General features: G+C 31.6%; 1 protein-coding gene across 1 annotated transcript in view; it reads right to left on the bottom strand.

Moving 5' to 3' along the window:
- The window catches only part of LOC119600958 (protein sickie-like), a 191936-nt gene that overhangs the window by 123152 nt on the left and 50757 nt on the right, over positions 1 to 18027 (bottom strand).

Genomic DNA, 18027 nt, shown 5'->3' with positions numbered 1-18027 from the left:
GTCCATAAATTTATTTTTTTCTTTTTAAGATTTATCATAGTTTTCTGACATTTTAGCTTAACCTTTTCTCTTTAGCATACTTTTAAGCGCTGCCGCGTTACCCAAAACATACCTTTTTTTTAACAGCTAAAACCTTCACATATATAGTTTTATTTTTCTCTTACTAACATGTTTTCCGTAGTTTTTTAATGGTTTTTACAAGTACCTACATGTGTTCAGTTATTATTGTTTTTTTTTTTTGAACAATAAAAACCACGTTATTTTAGTTGTAGTACTTTGTTGAACAATGCCAGCAACAGTAGCTAGCAGCACTAGCATCATCATCATCATCAACATCAACAGCACTACAAAAATTTACAAGTATTGATTTATGTGGATGCAAAGAATAGAACGGAAAAAAAGAACACTCCTATTACAAACATTTGTAGAAAACAGAAAATGTAATATTTATACTCCTGCAAGTATGCTATAGTTTTTAAAACTACATACATACCAGCATATTTTGCGGAAATTTTTTTCATCAATTTTTTTAAACAAACTTGACCTTTACCTTTACAAGGTGCTGCTGCAAAACATTTTATATTTCTTAAAGTATCCTTTGTTAACACCTGGAAACTTGTGGATTAAATATTCTTTAATTAGCTGGATTTTTAATTCAAACTTTTCTATTTGTTATTTTTTTTCAAAATTTATATACAAATTCTTTTTCCACCAATTTTCTACTTAAAACACACACTATTCTTTGCTTTAGCTTGTCAGCCTTAAAATATGCAACGTTTTTTGATATGCTTTTTATACATATATTTTGGGCAAACAATTTGTTATATGCACATTATTTTACACACTCTGTTAAAACTATACAAGCCTTTATTTAAATATTTGCCCAAAAGGTTAAAGCACTTCTTACAAACGAACTGAAATTCTTTTTCTATTTTTTCAAAACAAGCAAACAAATTTTTTTCTCGAGCACAAGGTTTGAGGCAACAAAAAAGGACACTTAATTTTAAAGCATTATTATTAACATATAAATTTAAAATAATTTTGTTTAATAAATTTTAAATATTTTTATTATTATTCACCCAACACTTTTAATTATGATAATTTTTACGTATATTTTTCTTTTATTTTTATTTATTTATTTATTTAATTATATTATCTCGTTTCTTTATATTTAAATTGTGAAGAGTCTCAAAATGTTTGCGACCGCACCAACCGATAGTCAAAATACGTTTTCAGGGTGGTTTCCTTCGGCAACAAATGTTATTGTCCAATGTTCGAAAAATAAATAGAAGTTATTTATGTTTATTTGTTAAATAAGAGAGTTTGTATCTCTTTCCAGAGAAAAGCTTTAATTTGAACAAACAAAAGAGTATTCCTTTTGAAAAACATTTATGAGGTGAAATAGTTTGCTGAAGAAAGCTTTTGGCAAAAGCTTTAGAATTTAAAATTTACAGCAATTGTAACGTTCATTGAGGAAAAGCTCTTAAAAAATAACTGTTAAGTTATAGAAAGTTTTATTTTCGAAATTTAGAACAAAACTAGAATAGAACTACAACAGAAATAGAACAGAACTAGAGCAAAAGTTTTATTTTCGAAATTTAGAACAGAACTAGAACAGAACCAGAACAGAACTAGAACAGAACTAGAACAGAACTAGAACAGAACTAGAACAGAACTAGAACAGAACTAGAACAGAACTAGAACAGAACTAGAACAGAACTAGAACAGAACTAGACTAGAACAGAAAGAACTAGAACAGAACTAGAACAGAACTAGAACAGAACTAGAACAGAACTAGAACAGAACTAGAACAGAACTAGAACAGAACAAGAACAGAACTAGAACAGAACTAGAACAGAACTAGAACAGAACTAGAACATAGAACAGAACTAGAACAGAACTAGAACAGAACTAGAACAGAACTAGAACAGAACTAGAACAGAACTAGAACAGAACTAGAACAGAACTAGAACAGAACTAGAACAGAACTAGAACTAGAACAGAACTAGAACAGAACTAGAACAGAACTAGAACAGAACTAGAACAGAACTAGAACAAAACTAGAAGAGAACTAGAGCAGAACTAGAACAGAGCTAAAACAGAACTAGAACAGAACTAGAACAGAACTAGAACAGAACTAGAACAGAACTAGAATAGAACTAGAACAGAACTAGAACAGAACTAGAACAGAACTAGAATATAACTAGAACAGAACTAGAACAGAACTAGAACAGAACTAGAACAGAACTAGAACAGAACTAGAACAGAACTAGAACAGAACTAGAACAGAACTAGAACAGAACTAGAACAGAACTAGAACAGACCTAGAACAGAACTAGAACAGAAATAGAACAGAAATAGAACAGAAATAGAACAGAACTAGAACAGAACTAGAACAGAACTAGAACAGAACTAGAACAGAACTAGAACAGAACTAGAACAGAACTAGAACAGAACTAGAACAGAACTAGAACAGAACTAGAACAGAACTAGAACAGAACTAGAACAGAACAGAACAGAACTAGAACAGAACTAGAACAGAACTAGAACAGAACTAGAACAGAACTAGAACAGAACTAGAACAGAACTAGAACAGAACTAGAACAGAACTAGAACAGAACTAGAACAGAACTAGAACAGAACTAGAACAGAACTAGAACAGAACTAGAACAGAACTAGAACAGAACTAGAACAGAACTAGAACAGAACTAGAACAGAACTAGAACAGAACTAGAACAGAACTAGAACAGAACTAGAACAGAACTAGAACACAAGTAGAACAGAACTAGAACAGAACTAGAACAGAACTAGAACAGAACTAGAACAGAACTAGAACAGAACTAGAACAGAACTAGAACAGAACAGAACTAGAACAGAACTAGAACAGACCTAGAACAGAACTAGAACAGAACTAGAACAGAACTAGAACAGAACTAGAACAGAACTAGAACAGAACTAGAACAGAACTAGAACAGAACTAGAACAGAACTAGAACAGAACTAGAACAGAACTAGAACAGAACTAGAACAGAACTAGATCAGAACTAGAACAGAACTAGAACAGAACTAGAACAGAACTAGAACAGAACTAGAACAGAACTAGAACAGAACTAGAACAGAACTAGAACAGAACTAGAACAGAACTAGAACAGAACTAGAACAGAACTAGAACAGAACTAGAACTAGAACAGAACTAGAACAGGACTAGAACGGAACTAGAACGCAACTAGAACAGAACTAGAACAGAATTAGAACAGAACTAGAACTAGAACAGAACAGAACTAGAAGAGAACTAGAACAGAACTAGAACAGAACTAGAACAGAACTAGAACAGAACTAGAACTAGAACAGAACTAGAACAGAACTAGAACAGAACTAGAACAGAACTAGAACATAACTAGAACAGAACTAGAACAGAATTTGAACAGAACTAGAACAGAACTAGAACAGAACTAGAACAGAACTGGAACAGAACTAGAATAGAACTAGAACAGAACTAGAACAAACCTAGAACAGAACTAGAACAGAACTAGAACAGAACTAGAACAGAACTAGAACAGAACTAGAACAGAACTAGAACAGAACTAGAACAGAACTAGAACAGAACTAGAACAGAACTAGAACAGAACTAGAACAGAACTAGAACAGAACTAGAACAGAACTAGAACAGAACTAGAACAGAACTAGAACAGAACTAGAACAGAACTAGAACAGAACTAGAACAGAACTAGAACAGAACTAGAACAAACTAGAACAGAACTATAACAGAACTAGAACAGAACTAGAACAGAACTAGAACAGAACTAGAACAGAACTAGAACAGAACTAGAACAGAACTGGAACAGATCTAGAACAAAACTAGAATAGAACTAGAACAGAACTAGAACAGAACTAGAACAGAACTAGAACAGAACTAGAACAGAACTAGAACAGAACTAGAACAGAACTAGAACAGAACTAGAACAGAACTAGAACAGAACTAGAACAGAACTAGAACAGAACTAGAACAGAACTAGAACAGAACTAGAACAGAACTAGAACAGAACTAGAACAGAACTAGAACAGAACTAGAACTAGAACAGAACTAGAACAGAACTAGAACAGAACTAGAACAGAACTAGAACAGAACTAGAACAGAACTAGAACAGAACTAGAACAGAACTAGAACAGAACTAGAACAGAACTAGAACAGAACTAGAACAGAACTAGAACAGAACTAGAACCGAACTAGAACAGAACTAGAACAGAACTAGAACAGAACTAGAACCGAACTAGAACAGAACTAGAATTGAACCGAATTTTACTATTTTTAGATTTTCATTATTATAATGGGAACTACTTAGTTATAGTTTAATCTCTCCTTTTGCCACAACTTCAATTAAGTCAGTCATTGTTTCTAGTTCATGACTTTGCGATTTTCCCATATAAGTAGTTAATAGTAAAAACTTTTCTAAAAACTTCATTTAAAGTTCTTTGATAGTTTTTATTGCTGTTGGCTCTAGTAATGCGCAGACTCGGATATTTACAAACTCAAGGAAACATTCCTTAAGTGAACTTTTTAAAAAATAAGTGTGGATATGTTAGTGTTTGAGGTAAGAAGACAGGCAATGTCATTTTAACTGTCAAATTACTCTTTTAAAAGCTTTTCAAGGATGCTACAGGAAGGAATAGCAATAAAAAACACCTCCCTTCCATTATCATTATCATCTTAGCTAGACAATAATAATGACAATGAAAAAGTATATTTTCTAAGTAGTTAAATGTATATTCGAAAATAAGCAACAATTAGTCTTTAGAGGGCTTAAGGAGGCAACAAAATTCTAAAGAGTTAATTTCGAAATTTATAAATAAACTAAAGGCATGAGTATTGGTTCAAAAACTTCATTCATTAAATTTTTTTTTAAGATTTTTTTTTGCGTTAAAAGAAAAAAACTTGTTTTTTCATTTAATAATCATATTTTACTATCAAAGGCGTATTTTTCGAGTTTTTGTTTCTCTAGTAAACAGCAAGTGTTCATTTGGCATTTTCCATGAAAGCGAAACTTGTTGCAAATTTATTTACACAAAATTTGTTTTAAAATTTCAAAAGAAACAAAAAACTGTAGGAAGTTTACAACAGATAGTAATGACACCTAAACACCACAAAACACAACAACAACAGGTTTGTAAAAATTTTTTTAATAAAACCAATTTTTCAATAATTTTTCTATAAATTTAAACAAAACAAAAAGACAAATGTTTATTATTTACTTATCTTTAACATCACCTTGTCCAATGTGTGGTTGTAACCCTTCCCTTTTATCAAATCACAAAACTGCCTTTTTAAATCAATATTAAACATTTCAAACGTCAAACACATCACAAACAATAAAATATGAGAAAAAGAATGAATATTTCCAGAAAAACAAAAACAGATATTTCTGTTTTAAATAGATTTTATTTCATGGCAAAATCATCATATCGAATACAATCGTTTCTAGTAGAGTAATAACAAGTAAATGAATGATTTGAAAATGAAATGAAATTGCTTGAGCAAAAAAAAAAAAAAAAAAAAAATCAATTCTCTTTATCGTTCATTGTAAAACTGCAATATTTAATAACTCATATGAATAAAACTGATTTTATGAAATTATATTTTTTACAAAGTTTAGTGCAAAAAACACTCTTGTATATCTGTCTGTCTCTTGTATGTGTGGTAATAACGTAACTAATGCTATGAAACCCGCCTACGCTCATAGTAGTTAAGACTTGGCACACAAGCCTAGCCAGCTATCGCTACTATTAAGTTTCATTTTCATACAAACTAACAATTTTATATTTGTATGTCATAGTTATATGACAACATCATGTTTATAAACTGTATTAAATTATAGCAATAGAGAGGAAAAATATCAGCAAAAAAAATCAAAGATATTTTGCAAGACATTTTTATGAAGAAAATGAACTTAAGGGGAATTAATAAAGTTCACTATAAGAATCTATACAGATAGAACACACATAACTACAACAGAACTAGAACAGTACAAGAAGAGAATTAGAACAGAACTAGAACAGAACAAGAACCGAACTAGAACTAGAACAGAAGTAGAACAGAACTAGAACAGAACTAGAGCAGAACTAGAACAGAACTAGAACAGAACTAGAACAGAACTAGAACAGAACTAGAACAGAACTAGAACAGAACTAGAACAGAACTAGAACAGAACTAGAACAGAACTAGAACAGAACTAGAACAGAACTAGAACAGAACTAGAACAGAACTAGAACATAACTAGAACAGAACTAGAACAGAACTAGAACAGAACTAGAACAGAACTAGAACAGAACTAGAACAGAACTAGAACAGAACTAGAACAGAACTAGAACAGAACTAGAACAGAACTAGAACAGAACTAGAACAGAACTAGAACAGAACTAGAACAGAACTAGAACAGAACTGGAACAGAACTAGAACAGAACTAGAACAGAACTAGAACAGAACAGAACAGAACTAGAACAGAACAGAACAGAACAGAACAGAACAGAACAGAACAGAACAGAACAGAACAGAACAGAACTAGAACATAACTAGAACAGAACTAGAACAGAACTAGAACAGAACTAGAACAGAACTAGAACAGAACTAGAACAGAACTAGAACAGAACTAGAACAGAACTAGAACAGAACTAGAACAGAACTAGAACAGAACTAGAACAGAACTAGAACAGAACTAGAACAGAACTAGAACAGAACTAGAACAGAACTAGAACAGAACTAGAACAGAACTAGAACAGAACTAGAACAGAACTAGAACAGAACTAGAACAGAACTAGAACAGAACTAGAACAGAACTAGAACAGAACTAGAACAGAACTAGAACAGAACTAGAACAGAACTAGAACAGAACTAGAACAGAACTAGAACAGAACTAGAACAGAACTAGAACAGAACTAGAACAGAACTAGAACAGAACTAGAACAGAACTAGAACAGAACTAGAACAGAACTAGAACAGAACTAGAACAGAACTAGAACAGAACAGAACTAGAACAGAACTAGAACAGAACTAGAACAGAACTAGAACAAAACTAGAACAGAACTAGAACAGAACTAGAACAGAACTAGAACAGAACTAGAACAGAACTAGAACAGAACTAGAACAGAACTAGAACAGAACTAGAACAGAACTAGAACAGAACTAGAACAGAACTAGAACAGAACTAGAACAGAACTAGAACAGAACAGAACAGAACTAGAACAGAACTAGAACAGAACTAGAACAGAACTAGAACAGAACTAGAACAGAACTAGAACAGAACTAGAACAGAACTAGAACAGAACTAGAACAGAACTAGAACAGAACTAGAACAGAACAGAAACAGAACTAGAACAGAACTAGAACTAGAAACTAGAACAGAACTAGAACAGAACTAGAACAGAAACTAGAACAGAACTAGAACAGAACTAGAACAGAACTAGAACAGAACTAGAACAGAACTAGAACAGAACTTAGAACAGAACTAGAACAGAAACTAGAACAGAACTGGAACAGAACTAGAACAGAACTAGACAGAAACTAGAACAGAACTGGAACAGACTAGAACAGAACTAGAACAGAACTAGAACAGAACAGACAGAACAGAACAGAACTAGAACAGAACAGAACAGAACAGAACCGAACAGAACAGAACAGAACAGAACAGAAACAGAACAGAACTAGAACAGAACAGAAACAGAACTAGAACAGAACTAGCATAGAACAGAACTAGAACAGAACTAGAACAGAACTAGAATAGAACTAGAACAGAACTAGAACAGAACTAGAACAGAACTAGAACAGAACTAGAACAGAACTAGAACAGAACTAGAACAGAACTAGAACAGAACTAGAACAGAACTAGAACAGAACTAGAACAGAACTAGAACAGAACTGGAACAGAACTAGAACAGAACTAGAACAGAACTAGAACAGAACTAGAACAGAACTAGAACAGAACTAGAACAGAACTAGAACAGAACTAGAACAGAACTAGAACAGAACTAGAACAGAACTAGAACAGAACTACACCATAACTAAAAGAGAACTACAACAGAACTACATTAGCGCTACAATAGAACAACAGCAGAGCTAACACAGAATTACAACAGAACTATGTATAGCAGAACTGGAACTACAACAGATGTAAAACAGACCTACAGAACAACTACAATATATCTAGAACAGAACAACAACAGAACTAAAAGTGAAATGCAACAGAACTAGAACAGATCTACAACAGAACAGTCACAGAACTACAACAGAGATGCAACAGATGTAGATCAGAAATACAACAGAACTAGAACATAACTACAACGGAACTAGAACATAACCACAACAGAGCTACAATAGAACTACAACAGAACTGCAACATAACAGAGCTACAGCAGGACCTCTGAACTTATAACTAGAACTAGTACTGAATCAGAACTGCTAAAGTGGAAATTATCTTCTAAGAAATCAATTAATTCTCCATCATTACCAACTATAGTTAAAGCTCTCAACACTATAATTTTACGACACACTTGTTTACAAACCATTGAACACAAGTGTGGGGTAAAAAATTAACACAACCAACAGTGGCTGACTTACTGACTGACTTTGCGTCATTTGGTTGTCGTTTGATTTGGGTAAGAGATTTCTTGACTATATGGATGCACGACTCACTGACAAAATGGTTGTTGTTTGGCTGTCTTATAGCTGACTTGGTTACCGGGTTAAAAAATTATGAATTGAATATATGTTTTTTGTTGTGTTTTTTGTTTTCTTCTCCAATAATTTTCCAACAACAAAACAATCAAAACGTCAAAGTGGTAAATCGAATTATCATCAAGCAGGGAAATTTGTATGAATGGATGGATTTTTGTTTTGGGGGGAATGCATTTTGAAGAGATAAGATAATTGAAATTTCAAACAGTTTTTAGAAGAAATTTGATTTATTTTTTAGAAAATTTTTAAGATTTTTTTTATAAATTTATAAAATTTTGATATGAAACTCTCTTAAATTATGCTTTAAATTCAACTTTGCTCTTAAATTTTTTATAACAAAGAGGTAAATTATTAACAAATATTATTTTGTATGAAAGAAAGCTTTAACAAAGGTTTATGTCTCTACTAGATGCACCGTTAGTTAGAGTTTAGCTCTCTACCTTTGAGTTGAATTTAGTCGAGACACTTAGAAGTTCGGCTACACACCGCTGGGGGATGCTGTGTCTAGTATTTTGTGTACAAGTTCAATAAACTAATTGAATCTCTTTCTTTTGGTCACCTTTTTTTTCATTTGAACCCCAAAATCATATAAAAATCTGTTACTAATTTACTTCCAAAAATATCAGAGTTTCAATTGAGCATTTTTTTGTCCACACGTTTTAATTCAATTGTGTGAAACAAAAGTATTAGAGGAAAAATAACATAAAAATCTTTACACTTCATTGGATAAAATAGGAAATTAGAAAAGGGGGGAAAATGCTAAAATTCAATATAAAAATGTCCATAGACGCATAATATTTTTGACACTTTTTACCTAGAAACAGGAAGAGCTGGCGGTTGGCAGATGTAAGAGGATTTCCACCTTTTTATATGTATGTATATGTTTTTTTTAACACATTGTGGTCTTAATCCAATAGAAATGTGTAAAACAATATTTCGTATTCATGGTCACGTTAAAATACATGGTCATGCCTGAATGAACAGGAAAATGTTGGAAAAAAAAAAATTAAAAAATATGTAGCGAAAAAATCCAAAGGTATTATTATAAAAATTAAAACAAATAAGGATTTGTAATATCCCTATAAAAAGCTTGCAAATACAAATACAATATAACAATAAATAGGCTTTTAAATGATTAAACAAAATTTACAAATTATAGAATTTTTTTAAAGTTCTCCTTAAAGTATACTTTACTTTATGCTTTAAAGCCACCTTAAAAGTATGCTTTAAAAATTTCTTTAATTTTTTTAACCCCTTTTTCTATTTATTGTACTGGCTTTATTATTACTTTCTTTCATTCATTCTTTAGCTGTCTTTGTCTACATTTCATCCGCTTGAGATGTAATGACAAATTTATATTCATATATTTTTTTGTGTTGCTGCAGCCTTTCATAATCTTTAACAATTGTCACCTGTCAAAGTACTTAGTTATGGAGTTGTTTAACATGTCATTGCCACAATTGCCTTTAAGTGAAGTCATAGATACTTCACTACGTAGAGGACAACAGCATTTTAATAAATATTTCATGTTGACATGATGACAAAACCAAAAATTTTCAAATACATGACATGTAAAAAAAATGACTTCAACTACTTTTTGAAAAAATTTTTAAAAGGCAATATAGAACAGAACTAGAACGCAGAACTAGAGCAGAACTAGAGCAGAACTAGAACAGAACTAGAACAGAACTAGAACAGAACTAGAACAGAACTAGAACAGAACTAGAACAGAACTAGAACAGAACTAGAACAGAACTAGAACAGAACTAGAACAGAACAGAACTAGAACAGAACTAGAATAGAACTAACTAGAACAGAACTAGAACAGAACTAGAACAGAACTAGAACAGAACTAGAACAGAACTAGAACAGAACTAGAACAGAACTAGAACAGAACTAGAACAGAACTAGAACAGAACTAGAACAGAACTAGAACAGAACTAGAACAGAACTAGAACAGAACTAGAACAGAACTAGAACAGAACTAGAACAGAACTAGAACAGAACTAGAACAGAACTAGAACAGAACTAGAACAGAACTAGAACAGAACTAGAACAGAACTAGAACAGAACTAGAACAGAACTAGAACAGAACTAGAACAGAACTAGACAGAACTAGAACAGAACTAGAACAGAACTAGAACAGAACTAGAACAGAACTAGAACAGAAATAGAACAGAAACTAGAACAGAACTAGAACAGAACTAGAACAGAACTAGAACAGAACTAGAACAGAACTAGAACAGAACTAGAACAGAACTAGAACAGAACTAGAACAGAACTAGAACAGAACTAGAACAGAACTAGAACAGAACTAGAACAGAACTAGAACAGAACTAGAACAGAACTAGAACAGAACTAGAACAGAACAAGAGCAGAACTAGAACAGAACTAGAACAGAACTAGAACAGAAATAGAACAGAACTAGATCAGAACTAGAACAGAACTAGAACAGAACTAGAACAGAACTAGAACAGAACTAGAACAGAACTAGAACAGAAACTAGGACAGAACTAGAACAGAACAAAACAGTACTAGAACAGAACTAGAACAGAACTAGAACAGAACTAGAACAGAACTAGAACAGAACTAGAACAGAACTAGAACAGAACTAGAACAGAACTAGAACAGAACTAGGACAGAACTGGAACAGAACTAGAACAGAACTAGAACAGAACCAAAACAGAACTAAAACAGAACCAGGAAAACTAGAACAGATTTTAATTTGTTAAAAATTTTGTATGGACTTGGTAGCAAGAATTCCGGCTTATTTGCAAGATGATATAATTTTTAGTTAAGTAATAATATAGCTTAGAGTCTTGACTTTCATTGGCAGTTACAAGCATTTGAATAACTTAATTGGTTTTGGAGTAATTAAAGTTTAGATGAAAAAAGTCATAATTAATATTAATCATACGCCCTGTATATATATTTTGCTTATTTGGTGAAATTAGTTAGATTTCTGACATTATTGAAGGAATGTTTTAGTAATATTATATATTTACTTAAACAGTTTTATGTACTTTAAATTACAGTTTAAACTGATTAAAAATTTTGCAAGCATTTTCCTATTTGAGTTTATAGCTTGTATAAAAATAATTAAAATTGCTTATAAATAATTTATAAAATTGGTTTTCCTGTAAAATATATATTTTCAACAAGGCTTTTGCTTTTAAATTACTTTACTTTTAGACTAAATCCCCTAACGTATGCTATAAATTTTATCTCTAGCTTATGTTTATTATTCTGCATTTGTTTTGTAATTTGAAATTCTAACACGTTTTATACTTACAACGATTTGATGTCTTGTACTTACTATCTATCTATCTGTCTATTGGTTTAGAGTATATTATTTCTAACGAAAAAGACCAGGTAATTGAATTTTAACCATAAGGAAATCAGTAATGGAAGAAACTCTAACTAACACCTTGATAAAAATCAAATGGTATTTACCATAGAAGAAGGATGGAGTGACGGACGGATGGAAGGATGGATGGACAGAGAGAAAGGACCTTTATTAAGTTTAAAAACATGATTTATTTAATAGTTTTTTTTGCCGTATTTTAACTGTTGATTACATTTCTTTAAGGCCAATAATATGTTGGTATAAAATACACCTAATAAATAATAACCTTCTTATCTAAAGGAAAATGTGAAAATTGTGTTTTTTCCAAGGACTCTGTTAGTCTGTAGTTATGTCAGGGTTTCTTTCAGCTCATGTAAATGAAGAGAAATGGTTTAAATACCAGACACTTATTCTTAGATGTTATTGTCCCCAGCCACTGTCTGGGGGCAGTTGAATTTGTTGTAGACTTTAAACTGTAATACTATTTTCTCTTTCATATCCTTTATTTTCCTTTTCAGTTTATTAAAATAATCCTGTAATGTGTCTTAATGTTTATTTTTTGTTCTCTTCCTAGTAAGAAGGTAGTGTGTGGCAAAGAAAATGCAACATATCCCTTGATTTATGCTACGAAATACATGTTTTTCTTATAAAAAAACTTCCGTTTCCGTTACATTATGCATTTCAACAGTTTTTCCTTTTAAAATCTTTAGCTGTTACGCATTACTTGGTGTTTTAATATTTTTTCTTAGACAAAAGCTTCAGAAACAGTAACATTAAGGCAACATTTTAAAAAATGCTTAAGATATAAAAAATATATTTACTTAACTATAATTTTGCTTAAAAATTTCCTTAAAATCTTTTAAACTCATTAAGTTATGAAGAAAAATATAAAATTTTCATACAGGGCGTATGATTGATATTAATTAGGACTTTTTTGCTAAAAACGACCATAACTGCTAAACTAAAAAAGATAGAAAAGAAATTTAAAATGTTATTAAAAGCCAAGACTTAAGGCTATTTTCTTGTAAACTATATCAAAGTAAAATAAAATTTTAAAAAATTTAAAACCAAAATGAAAAAATTATTTTTGAACAAAATTTTTGAAAAAAAATTTGCTATAAATTATTTAAAGAGCAAAAAGAAAAAAGAAAATTATAAAACCTGTAATAATTTTAAAATATTTTAAATCTATTCCTTTGAAAAAAAAACAATAAAATTTCACTTTTCTTGCTTTAGTTGAAAAAATCAGGGTGGTTTTTTACTTAATTAAAAGGCAAACAAAAAATACATCAAATAAACATCAACATTAAAACAAATTTAATACAATTTAAGCTCAATTTGTTTTCATTTAGCCTTTCATACAAAACATTTACATAACATTTTAACAAATTCATTTTCATTAGCATACAAAATCAACACGTCTGATCTAACAAAATTAATGCACAAACACGTAACTTAAAAAGTTCCAAAAAAAGAGAATTTAGGCAAAATGAAAAAAAAAAAAAATAGAAAAAAATTCAAACTTTCTAGTAAAAAGAAAATGCTGTTAAAAGAAAAAAAAGTAGCAAATTTGTTACTATTCAAAGGAACAATTTTGTTAAGTGCAAATTTGACACTTCTTATCTAAAGTAGTTAAAATGCAAATTGAGAGCTATTAAACTAAAGAAAAAAAACGAACTAAAACATATACTAAAAACACCATCTAACACATAAAACTTTAGATAAAATCATTCGGAAATCTAGTTAACTTGAAAAAGGGAATTTTTTTGTTTACAAAGTAAAAGCAGAAAAACTAAAGGAAAAAAAGAAAAAAATCTTAACAAAGTAACTCAAATAATACATTTTGCCTTAAAGATTCCTTAAGCAAAAAAATCTTTGCAAAAATCTAGTTCAACAAGCAAATAAAGAAAAAAAATAAAAAAATTGTACAACACAGCGTATGATTGATATTAATTATGAAATTTTTTCTATAAAAGCCCATAACTTGCTAACTAATAAAGCTTTTTAAATAAAATAAAATGTTTTACAAAGCCAACACCTCAAACTCAATTATAGCTTTAGTAAGTTCATTATAATAATACAAATTTAAATAAAATTTTAGTTCAATAATCATAATTTTTTATTAAAATTTTGGAAAGAATTTTTGCCATATTTATCAGCGTTTTTTTATAAGTATTAACATCACTATAGCCCTAATACTGTAACAATTTCTTCTCATTCTTCAACATTAGTAGTCTTTAAGATGACTAATGAAAAAATTTCTTTTTACTTTTACTGCTAAAGACAATACAACCCACTACACAACTTCATGGCTCCTTAAGTTTGAACATATGCACAAAAGTGTGTGTTGTTGTCGTGTTTTTTTATATGTAGGGCCAAATTTAAGAGTTCCAGTTAATTAAATTGTATGCCACAATGACACAATTAGAATCCGTGCTATATAAAAATTGCTACTAACAACCATGAAATCAAAAGAAACACTTTAAGTGACAACAACAAAATAATGGAAATTACAAAAAAAATCTTCACTACAAGAATCTTAACACAATTCAAAGAAATCAAGGGGATTCTCAATAAAGAATGAAAAAGTAAATGAAATATTATTTAAACGCAACAATAACATTGAATTGTAAACAAAAAAGCAGTAGTTCCCACACCAGAACGAGAACAGAACCAGAACTAGAATAGAACTAGAACAAAATTAGAACAGAACTAGAACAGAACTAGAACAGAACTAGAATAGAACTAGAACAGAACTAGAACAGAACTAGAACAGAACTAAGAACGAAACTAGAACAGAACTAAACAGAACTAGAACAGAACTAGAACAGAACTAGAACAGAACTAGAACAGAACTAGAACAGAACTAGAACAGAACTAGAACAGAACTAGAACAGAACTAGAACAGAACTAGAACAGACTAGAACAGAACTAGAACAGAACTAGAACAGAATTAGAACAGAACTAGGACAGAACTAGAACAGAACTAGAACAGAACTACAGAACTAGAACGAACTAGAACAGAACTAGAACAGAACTAGAACAGAACAGAACTAGAACAGAACTAGAACAAACTAGAACAGAACTAGAACAGAACTAGAACAGAACTAGAACTAGAACAGAACTAGAACAGAACTAGAACAGAACTAGAACAGAACTAGAACAGAACTAGAAACAGAACTAGAAACTAGAACAGAACTAGAACAGAACAGAACTAGAACAGAACTAGAACAGAACTAGAACAGAACTAGAACAGAACTAGAACAGAACTAGACAGAACTAGAACAGAAACTAGAACAGAACTAGAACAGAACTAGAACAGAACTAGAACAGAACTAGAACAGAACTAGAACAGAACTAGAACAGAACTAGAATAGAACTAGAACAGAACTAGAACAGAACTAGAACAGAACTAGAACAGAACTAGAACAGAACTAGAACAGAACTAGAACAGACTAGAACAGAACTAGAACAGAACTAGAACAGATCTAGAACAGAACTAGAACAGAACTAGAACAGAACTAGAACAGAACTAGAACAGAACTAGAACAGAACAGAACAGAACTAGAACAGAACTAGAACAGAACTAGAACAGAACTAGAACAGAACTAGAACAGAACTAGCACAGAACGAACTAGAACAGAAACTAGAACAGAACCTAGCAACAGAACTAGAACAGAACTAGAACAGAAACTAGAACAGAACAGAACTAGAACAGAACTAGAACAAAACTAGAACAGAACTAGAACAGAACTAGAACAGAACTAGAACTAGAACAGAACTAGAACAGAACTAGAACAGAACTAGAACGAACTAGAACAGAACTAGAACAGAACTAGAACAGAACTAGAACAGAACTAGAAACTAGAACAGAACTAGAACAGAACAGAACTAGAACAGAACTAGAACAGAACTAGAACAGAACTAGAACCGAACTAGAAACAGAACTAGAACAGAAACTAGAACAGAATAGAACAGAACTAGAACAGAACTAGAACAGAACTAGAACAGAACTAGAACAGAACTAGACAGAACTAGAACAAGAACTAGAACAGAACTAGAAACAGAACTAGAACAGAACTAGAACAGAACTAGAACAGAACTAGAACAGAACTAGAACAGAACTAGAACAGAACTAGAACAGAACAGAACTAGAACAGAACTAGAACAGAACTAGAACAGAACTAGAACAGAACTAGAACAGAACTAGAACAACTAGACAGACTAGGAACAGAACTAGAACAGAACTAGACAGAACTAGAACAGAACTAGAACTAGAACTAGAACAGAACAGACAGAACAGAACTAGAACAGAACTAGAACAGAACTAGAACAGAACTAGAACAGAACTAGAACATAACTAGAACAGAACTGGAACAGAACTAGAAAAGAACTGAACAGAACTAGAACAGAACTAGAACAGAACTAGAACAGACTAGAACAGAACTAGAAGAGAACTAGAACAGAACTAGAACAGAACTAGAACAGAACTAGAACAGAACTAGAACAGAACTAGAACAGAACTAGAACAGAACTAGAACAGAACTAGAACAGAACTAGAACAGAACTAGAACAGAACTAGAACAGAACTAGAACAGAACTAGAACAGAACTAGAACAGAACTAGAACAGAACTAGAACAGAACTAGAACCAGAACTAGAACAGAACTAGAACAGAACTAGAACAGAACTAGAACAGAACTAGAAGAACTAGAACAGACTAGAACAGAACTAGAAAAGAACTAGAAAAAGGAACTAGAAAAGAACTAGAAAAGAACTAGAAAAGAACTAGAACAGAACTAGAACAGAACTAGAACAGAACTAGAACAGAACTAGAACAGAACTAGAACAGAACTAGAACAGAACTAGAACAGAACTAGAACAGAACTAGAACAGAACTAGAACAGAACTAGAACAGAACTAGAACAGAACTAGAACAGAACTAGAACAGAAACTAGAACAGAACTAGAAAAACTAGAACAGAATAGAACAGAACTAGAACAGAACTAGAACAGAACTAGAACAGAACTAGAACAGAACTAGAACAGAACTAGAACAGAACTAGAACAGAACTAGAACAGAACTAGAACAGAACTAGAACAGAACTAGAACAGAACTAGAACAGAACTAGAACAGAACTAGAACAGAACTAGAACAGAACTAGAACAGAACTAGAACAGAACTAGAACAGACTAGAACAGAACTAGAACAGAACTAGAACAGAAACTAGAAAGAACTAGAACAGAAATAGAACAGAACTAGAAACAGAACTAGAACAGAACTAGACCGAACTAGAACAGAACTAGAACAGAACTAGAACAGAACTAGAACAGAACTAGAACAGAAACTAGAAAGAACAGAACAGAACTAGACAGAACTAGAACAGAACTAGAACAGAAACTAGAACAGAACTAGAACAGAACTAGAACCAGAACTAGAACAGAACTAGAACAAGAACTAGAACAGAACTAGAACAGAACTAGAACAGAACTAGAACAGAACTAGAACAGAACTAGAACAGAACTAGAACAGAACTAGAACAAGAACTAGAACAGAACTAGAACAGAACTAGAACAGAACTAGAGTAGAACTAGACAGAACTAGAACAGAACTAGAACAGAACTAGAACAGAACTAGAACAAGAACAGAAACTAGAAACAGAACTAGAACAGAACTAGAACAGAACTAGAACAGAACTAGAACAGAACTAGAACAGAACTAGAACAGAACTAGAACAGAAACTAGAACAGAACTAGACAGAACTAGAACAGAACTAGAACAGAACTAGAACAGAACTAGAACAGAACTAGAACAAACTAGAACAGAACTAGAACAGAACTAGAACAGAACTAGAACGAACTAGAACACTAGAACAGAACTAGAACAGAACTAGAACAGAACTAGAACAGAACTAGAACAGAACTAGAACAGAACTAGAACAGAACTAGAACAGAACTA

The sequence above is a fragment of the Lucilia sericata genome, unplaced genomic scaffold, assembly GCF_015586225.1.
Source record: "Lucilia sericata isolate MDLA Ls3-8-SP2 unplaced genomic scaffold, ASM1558622v1 Contig000130F_arrow, whole genome shotgun sequence".
Classification (NCBI taxonomy): Eukaryota; Metazoa; Arthropoda; class Insecta; order Diptera; family Calliphoridae; genus Lucilia; species Lucilia sericata.
Note: the sequence above shows the minus strand (reverse complement) of the source record. Positions and strands in the feature narration are given on the sequence as shown.